This window comes from Eubalaena glacialis, chromosome 19, assembly GCF_028564815.1.
Source record: "Eubalaena glacialis isolate mEubGla1 chromosome 19, mEubGla1.1.hap2.+ XY, whole genome shotgun sequence".
Taxonomy (NCBI): domain Eukaryota; kingdom Metazoa; phylum Chordata; class Mammalia; order Artiodactyla; family Balaenidae; genus Eubalaena; species Eubalaena glacialis.
The window spans coordinates 27,170,871-27,184,879 of NC_083734.1; the positions used below are offsets into that span (position 1 = coordinate 27,170,871).

A 14,009-nucleotide genomic window follows, 5' to 3' on the forward strand; every position below is an offset into this window, starting at 1 on the left:
CATTTCACCATGATGATAGAGACATTTTTGAAGCACTGCTTCTCCAGGTGTACACGTCTTGATATTGGGCTGGAGAGAGAGGGAAGGACTAACGTCAGGCCGGTTTGACCACTGAGAAGGGAGAGTGGAAATGCACCAGACTGGCTGCAGTAAGAGAAGTAACCTCCGCCAGTCAGCTTGAGTAAAGCCCAGAGCAGGTGGGTTTCAAACATTTCTTTGCATGCTCTAAATCCAGTTTCTTTACTTGAAAAGGGTTTTAGGCCAGGTTGCCTACCCATTTATGTTCAACTAGATTCATCAGATGTCTACTGAGTACCAACAATGTGCCAGGCACTGTTAGGCACTGAAGGGCACACAAAGGTGATTAAGACGTGGTTGCTGCCTCCAAGGAGGCTAAGAGATGACAAGTACCCGAGTGACAGTACCACCAGACAGCACATCAAGATGGATCTGACACCAGTTTTAAAAGTTTTGGATACCTCCATCTGTTTCATATATAATTGAGGCTTTCTAAACTTCCTCTGATAATTGCTTTCGTCTCTTTATTGACTCAGTGAAAACAGCTGGAGGAAGAGTTCCTTAGGTTGCTTTTGTCTGGAATGGGAAGTGTTATTTCACTGAGTTGCTAGTTAACAGTCCTGGCTGTCCAGGTGTTTCCACTCTTCTCAAGGGGCCCTGCTGTTTGGTCCTCTCTGGAGAGACCTGGGTTCGGGATGTAGAGGGGATGGTGGCGGTTTTCCCTGTAGTATCCTCAAGTATCGTTGCATGGAATGGTAATCACTTTCCCCTCCCAGGCTTAATAAATCTGGCCTTCAGTCCTGCACTCTTTCCTCTCTAAAGAGTCTTGTAGCCTGAAAGAATGCCATCTGTCCCCATTTGGGCCTATAAATCTCCCCCACAACTGATCTGACCCTGGCAGATTACTGGATAATCTCTCCCTGTCTTGTAAAAGTAGGGGCCAGGCAGATCAGTGCATTATGGTTCACGGCTGAATACTGACTGAGTTTGTGCATTGATCTAGACTCCAGCTTCTCTTGGCTGCTCACTTTTGGGCAATCAAAGGCCCATGTAGTTCCCAAGAAAGGAATGGAGGGAGGGTCAAGGGCTCTGCTTTGGATCTTTGTGTGATCTAGCCCTCCCCTTGGACCAGCCCATCAGGGGTTGACTAGTTAGCTCTCTTCTTCCCAAGACAGGCACTTGACCCACATCTTGGCCTTGGACCATGAGGGTCAAGTATTCTTTCCTTTACAAAAACTGCCCTGTCATGGTAAGGGAATGGAGTTTCACACTTCAGATTCCGTATCACCACTGACTTGCATCATAGTTTCAGAAATTTTCTTCATTCTTGATGATCTTTAAGTTGACATCCCACCTCCTTCCCAACTTTTAAATATCTCTTTGAAGAGTACATAGAAGAAGAAGAACTTAAAGTCACTCTTCTTATTGGAGTAAATCCTTTCTGATGTATATAACTGCCAACCATGCAAGAAGAATTCTCTTGGGTGTTTTGGTAAATTTATATTGTTTATGGAGTTTTCTCAAAGTGAGGTCCACCTGCATTTGGCTGTGTCAGCCCTTTCACCTGAATGTCATTTTTTCCTAAATACACCTATAAAGAGCCTGGGCAAGAACTAATAGGCTAACGATGGACATTTGAGGACAACTTCTCATTCTGCCAGTGAGCGATTCCTTTGGCACAGCAGCTAGAGAGGACGAGGAGACCAAGGGAAATGGAAGGGACATGCCCTTCTAGTGACTGGTCCAGCAGCTCTGTCTGGCAGTCAGTGCCCAGGTCCAAGGCTGGGAGGAGTAATGTGCCAATTCCAGAGGCTGCTCATGGAGAGGGGAGCCAGCCTCAGAGACGGGGACAGGAAGCTAAGTCTTTGTCAAGCTCAGGGGCAATTGGGGGCCACCAAAGCCACGGTTCTTACAGAGTCAGCCTAAATCCACTCAGAGATCAGGCTTGAAGGAGCCTGGATCCCCAAGGCCCTTGGTCGTGAGCCAAGAAATTCCTAGCTTTGTTAATGGTGGGAAAGGAGCCAGAGAGAAATCAGCTTTGCTTATGAGGTGAGGGAGAGAAGGGAAAGGGGGAATTTGGAGGTTAGAAAGAGGCCCAGGGAAGGGGGAGAGAGAGAGACTTTGGAGAAATTGTCTTTGTGCTTCCTGTGGTGTCATCTCCACCCTGTCCCCCTCCCCTTTCCATGCATCTGCCCCGCGCTGGACATGATTACTCAGAGGACCCTGAGACAGGCTGCTAGTCTAAGCCAGCTGTGATGATTTCAGCTCCAGTCAATGGGCAGAAAAGAAGACATGCTCTTCTTAGCCAGAAAAAGAACAAAACCAGTAGCTGAAGAAACAGGCAAGATTCAGGTGATTAGTAGGGAATCCCCACCTGTGGTGGGGACCCAGGAGCCACTTCCAGCTGAGGAGGTAGGGGTTCCCCCTTCCTGAAATCCTAGCGCTTCATCCCAAGAGAGTAGGCCTAGACTCCAGGGTGGCCTGTCCCACACAACTGAAGTTCTGCCACTTTGCCAACACCAGAAAACTGTGGCTGTCAAGGATGTCTGAGGGAGAAGACTGGGGAGAGGGTGGAGTTGTGGAAAGAGGAAGGAGATAGAACCTTTGTATGTTCTGTCCCTTAGGCCTAGAATGTCCTCCCCCAAGCAACCCTCCAACACATTTTCTCTGTTGTGAACCACTAGATATCCTTCAAAGTCTAATTAAAATGTTGTTCCCTCCGAAGCCTTCCCTGTAACTTTTAGGCAGTTGGTTCATTCCTCCTTGGTATACAGGCAGAATTGGGAGATACCCAAATAACGTGGAGGTAGTCCAGGGCCCCGCAGAAGGGAGGCTAGTTCCTAAGTCGGACTGTATATTCCAAATGTTTTGCCACATCCCCTAAATCTCTGGTTCCAAATTAGTGGGACCACGGCAACCTGCTGCTGACTTGCCCTTGTATCAATGAGTCCCAATGTTCAGGAAGCCCGAAACACAAGGCACCAAGTACCAAGGCCAGAAACAGCAGCAACAGGTAAGTGAGGCCCCCAGAAGATCCAGAGCAGGGCAAGACCTGGCATAAGGGACAGCTGGGAGGTGCTGTAATACAGGGTTGCAATTAAGAGCAGGGGCTTGGAATCTGACAGGCTGGGGTGTAAATCCAGGCTATGCCAGTTGGAACTGTGTGTCCTCCGGCAAGATACGTAAACTCTCTGGCCTCAGTTTCCTCAGCTGTAAAGCAAGGATGATAATAGTTCCAACCTAGTAAAGTTTTTGAAGATCTAATTCATGTAAAGTGCTTAGTACAGAGCCTGATATAGACGAAGGAGCCTCAGATTCAATATACCCACCCCCCTCTACCTGGTCCTCCTATACCCTATGTAGTAACAGCAACATCAATTCCCTCAGAGGCACCAACTGCGTTCTCCAAAAGAGCAAAGGAGCTGATTGCCTTCCTTCATGGCTTCCCCATCTCAGACGCTGAGATTCTGAGGATCGGCATCCAGCATGGGAGCCAGAACCTCATCTCGGGAAGGAGAAATTCAGATGGGAGACACATCTGACCAGCAGCTAATTGAAGGCTGCCCAATATGTGGCAGGGAGGGCTCAAGTTACACCGAGGTAATAGTCACCAGGTTGGGAGACATGGAAAATGTCAGGATATGTGCCTATCAGAGAAGTCGTTCCATCTCACAGCATTCCCCAACATGCACTATATCCAGAGAAGTCGCCTGTACAGTTTCCCTCTGCAATCTCACCATCCTGACAGAGTTAGTTCTTATAGCTTGCTGCTAGCCTGGCACGGACCTGACCTCCTTCCTTCCCAAGAGGAAAGGGAGCGCCACCACCTACCCAGGCAGGATGTGGGAGAGAAGCCTGACATACTTCTCAGACCTGCTCGCTCCGAAATCAGCCCTCATCAGCTCCACCTGTTTTCCCGAAGGCGTCCTGGACTCGGCGCTCTGAGAGAGGAGCCCCGCAGAGCGCGCGACAAATGTGGGTTTTGTCAGCGCTGGGTCAGTCAACTTACTACGGTGCCCAAACTGCCAGGCCTAACATCCGATGCCCTCCACCGTTTGGCCAAATCTACTTCGCCTGCCTCGTCTCCGCGGTCCGCGCCCCCGACCCCGCCCAGGGTAGACTAGGGTTAGAGCGGAAGCAAACAAACAACTCTGGGCGTGTCAGCCCCGCCCCGACTAGAGCATTGCGGAGCCGAGATTGGTTGATGTCTCCTGCGTTCTGATTGGTCGAGTGCGGGTGCTCATTCACAGGGAGCATTGCTCCACTCCCGCTGAAGTTTACTCCAATGCTGCTTCACTTTCTACACTCTGCACAATAGTCGTGCACATTCTATGTAAATAGATAAAATTAAGTTCTATGATGTGCTTCCCAATATAGTGTTGGCCCCCTGAAGGATGGCCGAATCTGTCAGTTTATTGTATTCCATTTCCAAATCACACACGTGCCGGTGAATGGACAGAAGCTGCAGGAGAGCTGTGTTTTGCCTCTCGGGGTGAGGCTACGGCTTATCGTGGGATGCGGCTTATCCCGGGATGCCGTTTGCTGGGTTAGCTTTACAGAAGAGCCATTTTCCCAGCACCGATCCTTTCTATCATCTACACTTATATTTCACATTTCCTTGCCTTCTGTCATGCTGTTCCATATGGTAGGAATGCTTTTCCTTCTCATTCACTTTTTTTTTTTTTTTTTTTAATGTGGTTAAATATTCCTGCTCACTAGCTCCTCTGGAGAAAAAGCTGATTGCAGGGCTTGGGCAGGGAAAACAGGGAAAGTGAACCTGGAAGAGTTACGAAAAACTTTTTATTTGGAAATAATTTCAAACTTACAAAAAGTTGCAAAAATGAAAATAGTGCAAGAGACATCCGTATACTCTTTACCCACATTCACCTATTGCTAACGTTTTATCCCTTGCTTAATCACATATGGGCTCTCTCTTTCTATATAATTTTTTTTTTCTGAACCATTCCATGGTTTTTTTATACATCATGGACCTTACCCTTAAGTACTTCTGTGTATATTTCCTAAAAATAAAGATAAGCTCTTACACCACAGTCGAGTTATTAACTTTCTACATTTACACTTATATAATACTTTTATTTAATTTACCATCCATATTCCAATTATGATCTGATTATGTCCTTGAGAGCATCTTCACGCCCAGGACAAGGCCTAGTCTAGGGTCAGGTGTTTGTTGCGTTTAGTTGCTGTGTTTCTTTAGTCTCCCTAAATCTGGACCATTTATATAGCTGGCTTTTTTAAAAGAATTACAGACCCCTGCTTTTTTTTTTTAAATATAACATTCTTCATTTTGTGTTTGATGTTCTCCGTGATTAAATTGAGATTATGCATTCTCAGCTGGAATACTGCTGAGGCAATGTGTCCTCAGGATGTCATATCTAGAGGCACATGACGGCCCTCTGTGCCTCATAGGTGATGTTACTTTAGATCACTCAGTCAAGACATTGCCTAGTTTCTCCATCATATAATCACTGTTTTCCCCCTTGCAACTAATAAGAAGTCTGTGGGGAAACACTTTAAGACCATTCAAATATCCTGCTCCTCATCAAAATTTCCCTCTAGATTTAGCATCTATTGAAGGTCTGATCCAGTCTTTATGGTGATGGTGGAAGCATCTCTGCACAAGAAAGTCAGGATGGGAATGTGTCAAAGAAGATGGGAATGTATCAAAAGAACACAGGAGCCAGCAAATGGCCAAATCTGGAACAATCTAAGCATAAAAATAAATAATGATAATAATAAATTATAAGCTCTTGGGAATTCCCTGGTGGTCCAGTGGCTAGGACTTGGCGCTTTCACTGCCATGGCCCGGGTTCAAACCCTGGTCCGGGAACTAAGATCCTGCAAGCTGTGCAGCGCAGCCAAAAAAAAAAAAAAAAAAAAAAAAATTATAAGCTCTTGAAGGAAAGGAAGAATCCATGAAGACATAAGTAAATGAATTAGTGTATCCTGCTGCTCCTTTAATTCTCAGCTCCGCTTTCTGGGGAAGCAGCCCTGCAGTGGCAGCTGTGCCCCTTAATGCTGTCACACCAGCTGTGCTGCTCCTTTGACCAGCCACCACCAGGTGACAGTTCCCTGACTAGGGAATGGAGCTGAACTGAGCCCTGGGCTCTACCTCCCCCTACCCCAAAGGGAGCAGGCCTTGCAGCCTCAAGTGTGGGACCTGGGCTGAAGGTCTGGACCCTAGGAACCCAGTCCTGTTAGGGTTGTCTTGCCCCAAGGGGCTCAGTCCTGCCCCTTGGGGAGAGGTTTCTATCTTCCTTTTTAAAGAGACATCTGCGGGCTTCCCTGGTGGCGCAGTGGTTGAGAATCTGCCTGCCAATGCAGAGGACACGGGTTCGAGCCCTGGTCTGCGAAGATCCCACATGCCGCGGAACAGCTGGGTCTGTGAGCCACAGTTACTGAGTTTGCGCGTCTGGAGCCTGTGCTCCGCAACAAGAGAGGCCGCGATAGTGAGAGGCCCGCGCACCGTGATGAAGAGTGGCCCCCGCTCGCCACAACTAGAGAAAGCCCTTGCACAGAAACGAAGATCCAACACAGCCATAAATAAATAAATAAATAAATAAATAAATAATAAAAATAAAGGAATTCCTTAAAAAAAAAAAAAAAAAGAGACACCTGGTGAGTGAAATCTCCCTCAAAGATGTCACTCAGCCCTTTAGGGTCCTCCACCCACCACCCTGGAACTAGCTGTGGTATAACCCCAGGGAGGCTCTTCCGCTGAAGAATAAGACATTTTTGCCATTTCTCCTAGTGCCCAGAGCCTGGCTCAGGGGCTGAGGAAGTAGTGCCAGCTCCCTCTCCTTCCTTTCCTGGCCATTTACTGGTGCAACAGAGGTTCCCTCGCCCGAAGCACGAAGGAGCCCTCCCCAGAACTGCAAGGTCCAAAGGCTCCTTCTCCACCTGTGGCCCTGCTTCCCAAGTCCCCCAGGAATATGCATCCTGCCCCACCCCCAACCTCCTCCATGGATCTTCATCACTGGAGAGAATCAGATCTGAACATCTGGATGAAACTGATCGCAGGCAGACCTCCTTGGAATTAAAAGAATGACAATAAGTAAAACAGGCACCATTCATTAAGTGTATTAGAGTGACAAGGAACAGACTTTGCAGCCAGACCACCTGAATTCCTCTTCTGCCTCTGCGAAGAAACTTGGGCAAGTTACTTAATCTCTCTGTGCCTCAGTTTCCTAGTCTGTAAACAGGGCCTAATGGTAGTACCTAGCACAGGGCCGTTGAGGAGTAAATGAGTTAACAATGTAAATGTTAACTGGTATTATGGGTTTAATTTATAATTATTATAATTGTTATCTCCAGGGGTATAGTGAAGTGCATGGGCTCTGGAGTCACAGGCTGGGTCTGTGTCTTGGTTCTATCACTTATTGCTGGACCTTGGGAACACTTTTGACCTCCCTGTGTCTCAGTTTCCACATCTGTAAAATAGAAATGGTAATAACGCCTGCCCCTTGGTGTTTTTCTGAAGGCTAAATGAGCTAAAATGTGCAAAAATACTTAAAACAGGGCTAGACATTGTAAACGTTCAAGAAAATTTATCATTTATTATTATTATTTTTAACCTAGTGGGGAGAAAGGTGATATTCTTATCATCATTTTAGAGATGAGGGACTCAGAGAGGTTAAGTAATTCGCCCAAGGTCACCCAGCTTGTAAACGGATACAGCTGAGATTTATTTGTACCCTGGTCTGACTGGCACGAAGGTCTGGGCGCTTAGCCACTATGCTATACTTAGGGGGTTTAGAGGGAGTTTAGGAGGAAGAAGGAATCTGCTGCTTCAAGCTGGGATTGAACATTTAACCTCTGTGAATGTTTAACTCCAGGCTGGCTTTCCCCAGGAGCTGGTCTGGTGCGGGACCAGGGGACCTCACTGCCTCAAACTCTTGGTATTGTCAAGAAAATAAAAATAAATGTTAATATTCTATTTTTAAATTCAAGCTTGTGCCTGCTCCGCAGATTCTTTAGTGTGGTGTTCCGGACCATCCACTGTCACGCCCTCCTCACCTTTCCAGCCTCATTTTGCTATGTTACCCACCACCCACCCAGCACTCTGGCCACAGTGGATATTTACCCACATCCAAATATGCCTCAACATTCCCTCCTCCGTGCCTTTGCTTATGCTGTGCCCCCAGATGGGAATGCCCTTATCCCCAGTTAAAATCTTTTTCATCTCCTGCCTCTTTTGCACAGCGCAAAAGCCAACTCTTCAAAGGTGCTCTCTCTGACCGGTCCTCCATGAGAATTAACCTTTTCCTTCCTGGGCAGCCCCAGAGCCCTCTGCTTACACCTTGATTTTAGTAAGTGTCACACTCTGCCTTGTATTATTTTGCTAGCTGCTCTATATCCACCTTGCCCTTAGATCTGGAGGGGGGGTGAAGAGGGGCTACATATTGTTCATCTTTGGGGTCTCAGTATGAGTACACGGGAAGTCAACAAAAATGGTCATGCAACTGGATTGAAATAATCTAAGTTAGACAAAGTTATGGAGGAAAGTTACTTATATTTAACTTTCCTCTTTGCAGTCATATATAATGATTTTTTTTTTTGGGGGGGGCCACACTGCTAAGCACATGGGATCTGAGTTCCCCCGCCAGGGTTCTGCCAGGGATCGAACCCGTGCCAGCTGCAGTTGGAAGTGTGGAGTCTTAACCACTGGCCTGCCAGGGAAGTCCTCACACATAATGATCTTGAAAGCTATATATATATATATATATATATATATATATATATATATATATATATGTGTGTGTGTGTGTGTGTGTGTGTGTGTGTGTGTGTGTATATATGATTATAAAGGAATGTATGTTCAGTGTAGGAAGTTTGGAAAATCTGGGAAAATATGAAAAACACTAACAGTAAAAGTTATCTATAAAACCCTCATCCAACAGTTGTTAACATGTTGGCATGTTTTTTTCTATGTTTATAACTAACTAAATAAAAATTACTAAAATAGCCTCACATTGCATATACTGTTTTGTAGCCTTCCTTTCCCATAACATATTTTGAATATTTTAATAGACATTTAATATGCTTTAAAAACAACTTTAATGGTTGCACAGAGTTCCATTTATCTACACCTAATCTCCACCCCACCACCTTGTACAGGACAAGCTGACAGCCTCTGAACAGAAAGGCAGGACCCCTGGAGCCTTACAAACAGTTACCAATGAAGGGAAGACACATGGTTTTTGTAAGGGCAAAACCAGGCATGTCTCACCACCTGTCAGAAGTCAGTTCTTTGGCAAATATTTACTCACTCACGGGGCCAGCCAGGCCTCGGGCTGCGAGGTGCGGGCACTGAGACAGAAGACACCCCCTACCTCCCAGGAGCTCGTTCAGAGACCAACTACAATACCATGCGCTTTATAGAGGCTGGCAGGATGGACAAAGGGACGGCATGGGAACAGTTTGTTACGCAAGGGCAAGGGGGTTCAAAGGAAGTGCCACAGGCGTGACATTGGCAGGGGCATTCTGGGAAAGGGTAAGGGTCCCAGGGAATCCTTCTCTCAGGTGGGAGTCAGACTGGCAATCCCACAGGCATCCATTTAGTTACTGTCCTAGAAGGGAGTCATTTACTCATTTTGGGGGGCCACTGTTTCCACGCTTCACCCATGTGTTCTTTCAAAACCCCAAAGTGAAATTACCAATTCTTTAAAAGTTTCCTCTGAGTTTCTTAGTCAAATCAGTGAAGATGGAGAAAGGGATAGGATGACGCAGATTATCTGGATGTTTACCCCACTTTCTTTCCCACTTTGGGCCTTGTTAAACTGCCTTTGGTGGTTCGAGGAGGGGAGGGGTCCCCTGATGGCTGGGACCATGTGGTTGCTTCCAAAACCTCAGCCACACGTTCTTGTCACCATTCAGGCCTGCCATTTGTCCTGGGCTGGGGAACCCCCCAAGGGAAACGTCCTGTTGGGGGAAGGGCCTCCCTAAGGCATTTAAATTTCATTCTCCCAGCCCTGGGGAGTCACCCACATCTTTTCAACAAGGCAGAGACATCACCAGTCTATGCTTTAGAAAATAACTGCAAGCATTGAGGAGGACGGATTGAAAGGCAGGGGACTTGGTGGCCTGAGCACTGGGAATGCAGAGGGGAAAGAGTCCAGAGAAATTCAGGAAGTAGTAAGCCCAAGTTTACTTAGGGGTGTGAACGTGGGAGAGGAGAAAGGCAGTGTGTGAAGTTGGTGGCTTGAGTGAAGGGGATGTGCCCTCTCCCAGGACAGAGAATTCTGGCACAGGAGATGCAGAGATGAAGGGCTCCAGACCAGCCATGCTGAAGGCGAGGCAGTTGTGGTGCAGCTTGTCCAATCAGGAGTTCAAGAGAGGGGGCGGGTGCAGGAATGGGCCATCAATACACTATTATACCAATACCAGCACTTATTGAACATTTAAGGTGCAAGGCACTGTTCTGGGCACTTCGCGTGTGAATTTGTTTAATTCTCAGCACAATCTTTTGAAGTAGGCACTGTTGTGAGCTCCAAATACAAATCAGGAAACAGGCACAGAGGGAGTTAAGTAACCTGCCCAGAGTCACGCAGCAGCAGGTGGCGCGGTCAGGGCTTGGTACCCACTCTGCTCTCTTCCCTCCGTGAGAGCACCCTGGGAATTGCAGGATTTATGGAAAAGTGAAGAGGACTGTGCCCTGGCAAAGCCCCTGAGGCAGGCAGAGCTGAAGTAATGAAGGAGTTGGTGGGAATTCCCTGGCAGTCCAGTGGTTAGGACTCGGCGCTCTCACTGCCGAGGGCCCGGGTTCAATCCCTGGTTGGGGAACTAAAATCCCACAAGCCGTGTGGCGTGGCCAAAAGGAGAAAAAAATGAAGGAGTTTGTAGGAAAATCAAGAGGATAGGAGGCCTTGGGGGTGAGAGTCCCCTCAAGGAGGAGTTAACGGCATGCCAGGTGACAAGCAGGCCCAAGGGTGAGGTGGGGAGGAGGCCGGTGGGTTGAAATGACTGGGAGCTGCTGGTGCCTCCTATGGAAAGGTGTCTCTGTTATGATGGGGAAGAAAGCTGGATTTCGAGGATTGAATGGGGACTGAGGAAGCAGAGAGAGGATATAAGGTTGGTTTCTTCTTAGAGGAAGCCTCCTGATCAGTGGGCAAGAGAGAAATAGGGCAATGGCCTGAGGGTAGGGCAGGGTTGGGGTAAGGGTGTCTTACCAGGGCACATTCTGTAGTGTTTGTGGGTATGAAGCGGGGCGGGCTGCGGGGGTGGGGGGCAGGAAAGAAAGGACTGGTAGAGTTTCCTGAGGCAGGCAGGAGCGTTGGGCTTGAAAGCAAAGGGACATCTCAAGCTCTGAGATGAGCAGAGACAAGAGGGGCCCGAACCAGGGTAGAGCCAGGGAAACAAAGGATGGGGAGAGTGAGGAGGAAGGAACAGGACTCTATAACCAATAGATTGCAGGGGAAGGGACACTTCGGACTGAGGTTTGCAGCTATGAAGCCTGGGTTGGGGTGGGGGAGGCTTGGGAAGGAAATGCTCCGGACCTCTTGCCTCCTTGCATTTGGGGTGTCCAAGGGACCTGCAGGTGGAAAGCCTCTGTAGGCAGCTGGGTGTGAGGGGCTGGAGCCCAGAAGGGTGGGCTGGCCTGGGGTCCTGGGGAGCATTCAGCTCAGATGCAGTGGTGGGAGCAAGCGAGGTTACCCAGTGGGGTGTGAGAGGCAGGGAAGGAGTCTGAGGAAAAGCTTCCAGGAAGACAGCCCGGAGAGGAAGAGAATATTACCAACGCCTAAGAAGTGTTCGTCAAGAAAGAGCGTCCATTACGGTGATCGGTTTCATTTGATGACTATATGAGTAATACATGAAAAGATTTTGTGAGCACTGGCCTCCCAGTGTAAACAGCGAAATCTCCAAGTTTGCAGGTGCATTCTCCCAGCTCCAAAATGCCAAGGTGACAGGGAGAGGAACTGCAGAGGGATCTTGCAAGTAAGCAGAAAAGTGACAGATGAACTGCACTGTGGGCAAGTGTAACATAATCAAGTGAGGAGGATAAATCCTGAGCTCTCGGTTACCACTTTGGGAAAGGAGACAGGAGTCAGCACGGAGGCATGGGTCAGTCCCTCCAGATTAAGGGTCTTTAACCTGGGGTCTAGGGACCACCTCCTGGAGTTTCAAGGGCCCCCAAAACTGAATGTACCACCAAGTGAAGGGGCCTGGGGACGGGTGGGTGGGAGAGAGGAGATCCCCGGGAGGGGGTTGGGAAACTGGCCCTGGAGCTCAACTCCGCACGCTAGTTACTGCTGGGCCTCCGCAGATGGTGTGGTTCTGAGGTTTCTCCCTCTCCCAGGTTCCCAACCTGCTGAAGAAGCTTACCCTCTACATGCAAATGATGGAAACACATGGGTGTCTGGGGCACTCTGGCTTGTGGGTTTTACCTTCAGATGTCTCTGTGGCTGAGCACGTTGATTTGTCTCAGCCGGCTAAGGGACTGCAAGCCCTCAGGGGAGGAGGGGAGAGGGAGCTGTTCCCTAAGATCTGTACCCAGATGGGCAAGTGGGTCTCTAAGGCACGCTTATCCAGGAGGAGGGTGCAGGCCTTGGCAAGCTGTCTGGGGGCAGTGCTGGAACTGCATTCTGGCCTTCGTCAGCCTCAGATCCCTTCCTTAGGTAGCTCCTCTTCAAAGCTGGATGCTTGGCAGGTCGCCCACCACCTGACCCACCCTACCCAGCCCCCAGTTGGAGTCTGAAACTAAACCATGTGGAAAAGAAGAGCCAAAGTTGATTTCCCATTTATTAAACAAGCTCTTCTGTGGGAGATCTCAGGACTCAGACGCCCCTGAAGTGACCTGGTATGTTTGAGAGGAGATGGGGAGATGGCAGGTGGTATCTGATGGTGTGAATGGGTACTACTTTGATTTCTTGACCTCCTCCCCACCATCTCCTTTGACCTCAGCCTTTTATTTTGTTTACTTTCCTGAGCCCTTACTCCCGGGGGGCCTCCCTCCCCTCCACTACAGCTGTCCCAGGTCCCAGATGCGCGTCCAAATTCTGCACCCTCTCGGGCAGTCCGGCTCTTAGGTCTCCCCCGCCCCCAGCCGGGGTCTCTGGTCTCCCTCCTGGCGTCGCTCCCTGATCAGGGTGGGGCAGGACGCCCCGCACCCACTCTGCCCGGGACCGAGACTCCCCGCTCACGCCTTCCGGCCCGCCACCCGGGAGTCCCCGCGGCTGCTGCGGGGGTCCGGCGGGGATCCGCCTCGTCTTGGCCTGGCAGCCCCCGGCCCCCGCGACTGCGTTACTGGCGGACCCCGATACCGCTTCCCTCCTGTCTCCGAGGGGTCTGCATCGGAGAGGGTCTGGGGGCCGCCGCCCGGCCCGCGCTCGGCCCGCAGTCCCGCTCCTCCCCGCGCAGCCCCACTTGCGGCCCCGCGGCGGCCGCGCAGGGACAGCTGCATTTCGCGCCGCCCGCCGCTAGGAAGCCGGCCGCGCCTCGCTTTCCCCGCCTCCCGCGCCCCAGCCGCGCCGCCGCGCCCGGCCCGCCGCCGCCGCCGCCGCCGCCGCGGGATCGCGCCCCTCCCCCAGCCCCCGGCCCCTCCGCCCCGCGGGGAGCGGACGCGCGCGCGGCTGCTCGGTAAGACCTCCCTTCGCTCCCCGCCGGCGCCGCCCGGCCCGCGCGCGGCCCCCACCCGGCCCGGCCCCACCTTCCCGGGCCCGGTCGCCGAGGCGCCGCCGGGAGGGCCTGGCGGGCGCGAGTTTGATTCCCTGGGCGGCCGCCGCGGCTGCCGGGAGCCCGCGCCGCCCCAGCCTCGTGCGGCGGGTCCGGCCCCGCATCCTTCCCGAGCCGCCGCCTCCTCCCGGGCCGCGGGCGCGCGGGGCGAGCGGGCACCTGGGGGCTGGGAGCGGGGCGCGCGGGGAGAGGGGTGGTCGCGGGCGGGCAGCGCGGGGAAAGCGAGCGAGGCCTCGGCGAGCCGGCGCCGCCCGGAGCCCCTTCCACGGCCGCTCCCCCTTGTGTGTGTGGGCGCCCCT

General features: G+C 50.6%; 1 protein-coding gene across 2 annotated transcripts in view; it reads left to right on the top strand.

Moving 5' to 3' along the window:
• Positions 1 to 13,537: 13,537 nt before the first annotated feature.
• Positions 13,538 to 14,009, top strand: part of CUEDC1 (CUE domain containing 1) — a 75,935-nt gene continuing 75,463 nt past the window's right edge. The window contains exon 1 of one of the 2 annotated variants that reach the window (XM_061175670.1): positions 13,538 to 13,614. The gene's annotated coding sequence lies outside the window, so the exon portion shown is untranslated. The remainder of the gene's footprint in view (positions 13,615 to 14,009) is intronic. The other variant, XM_061175671.1, reaches the window with a different exon arrangement.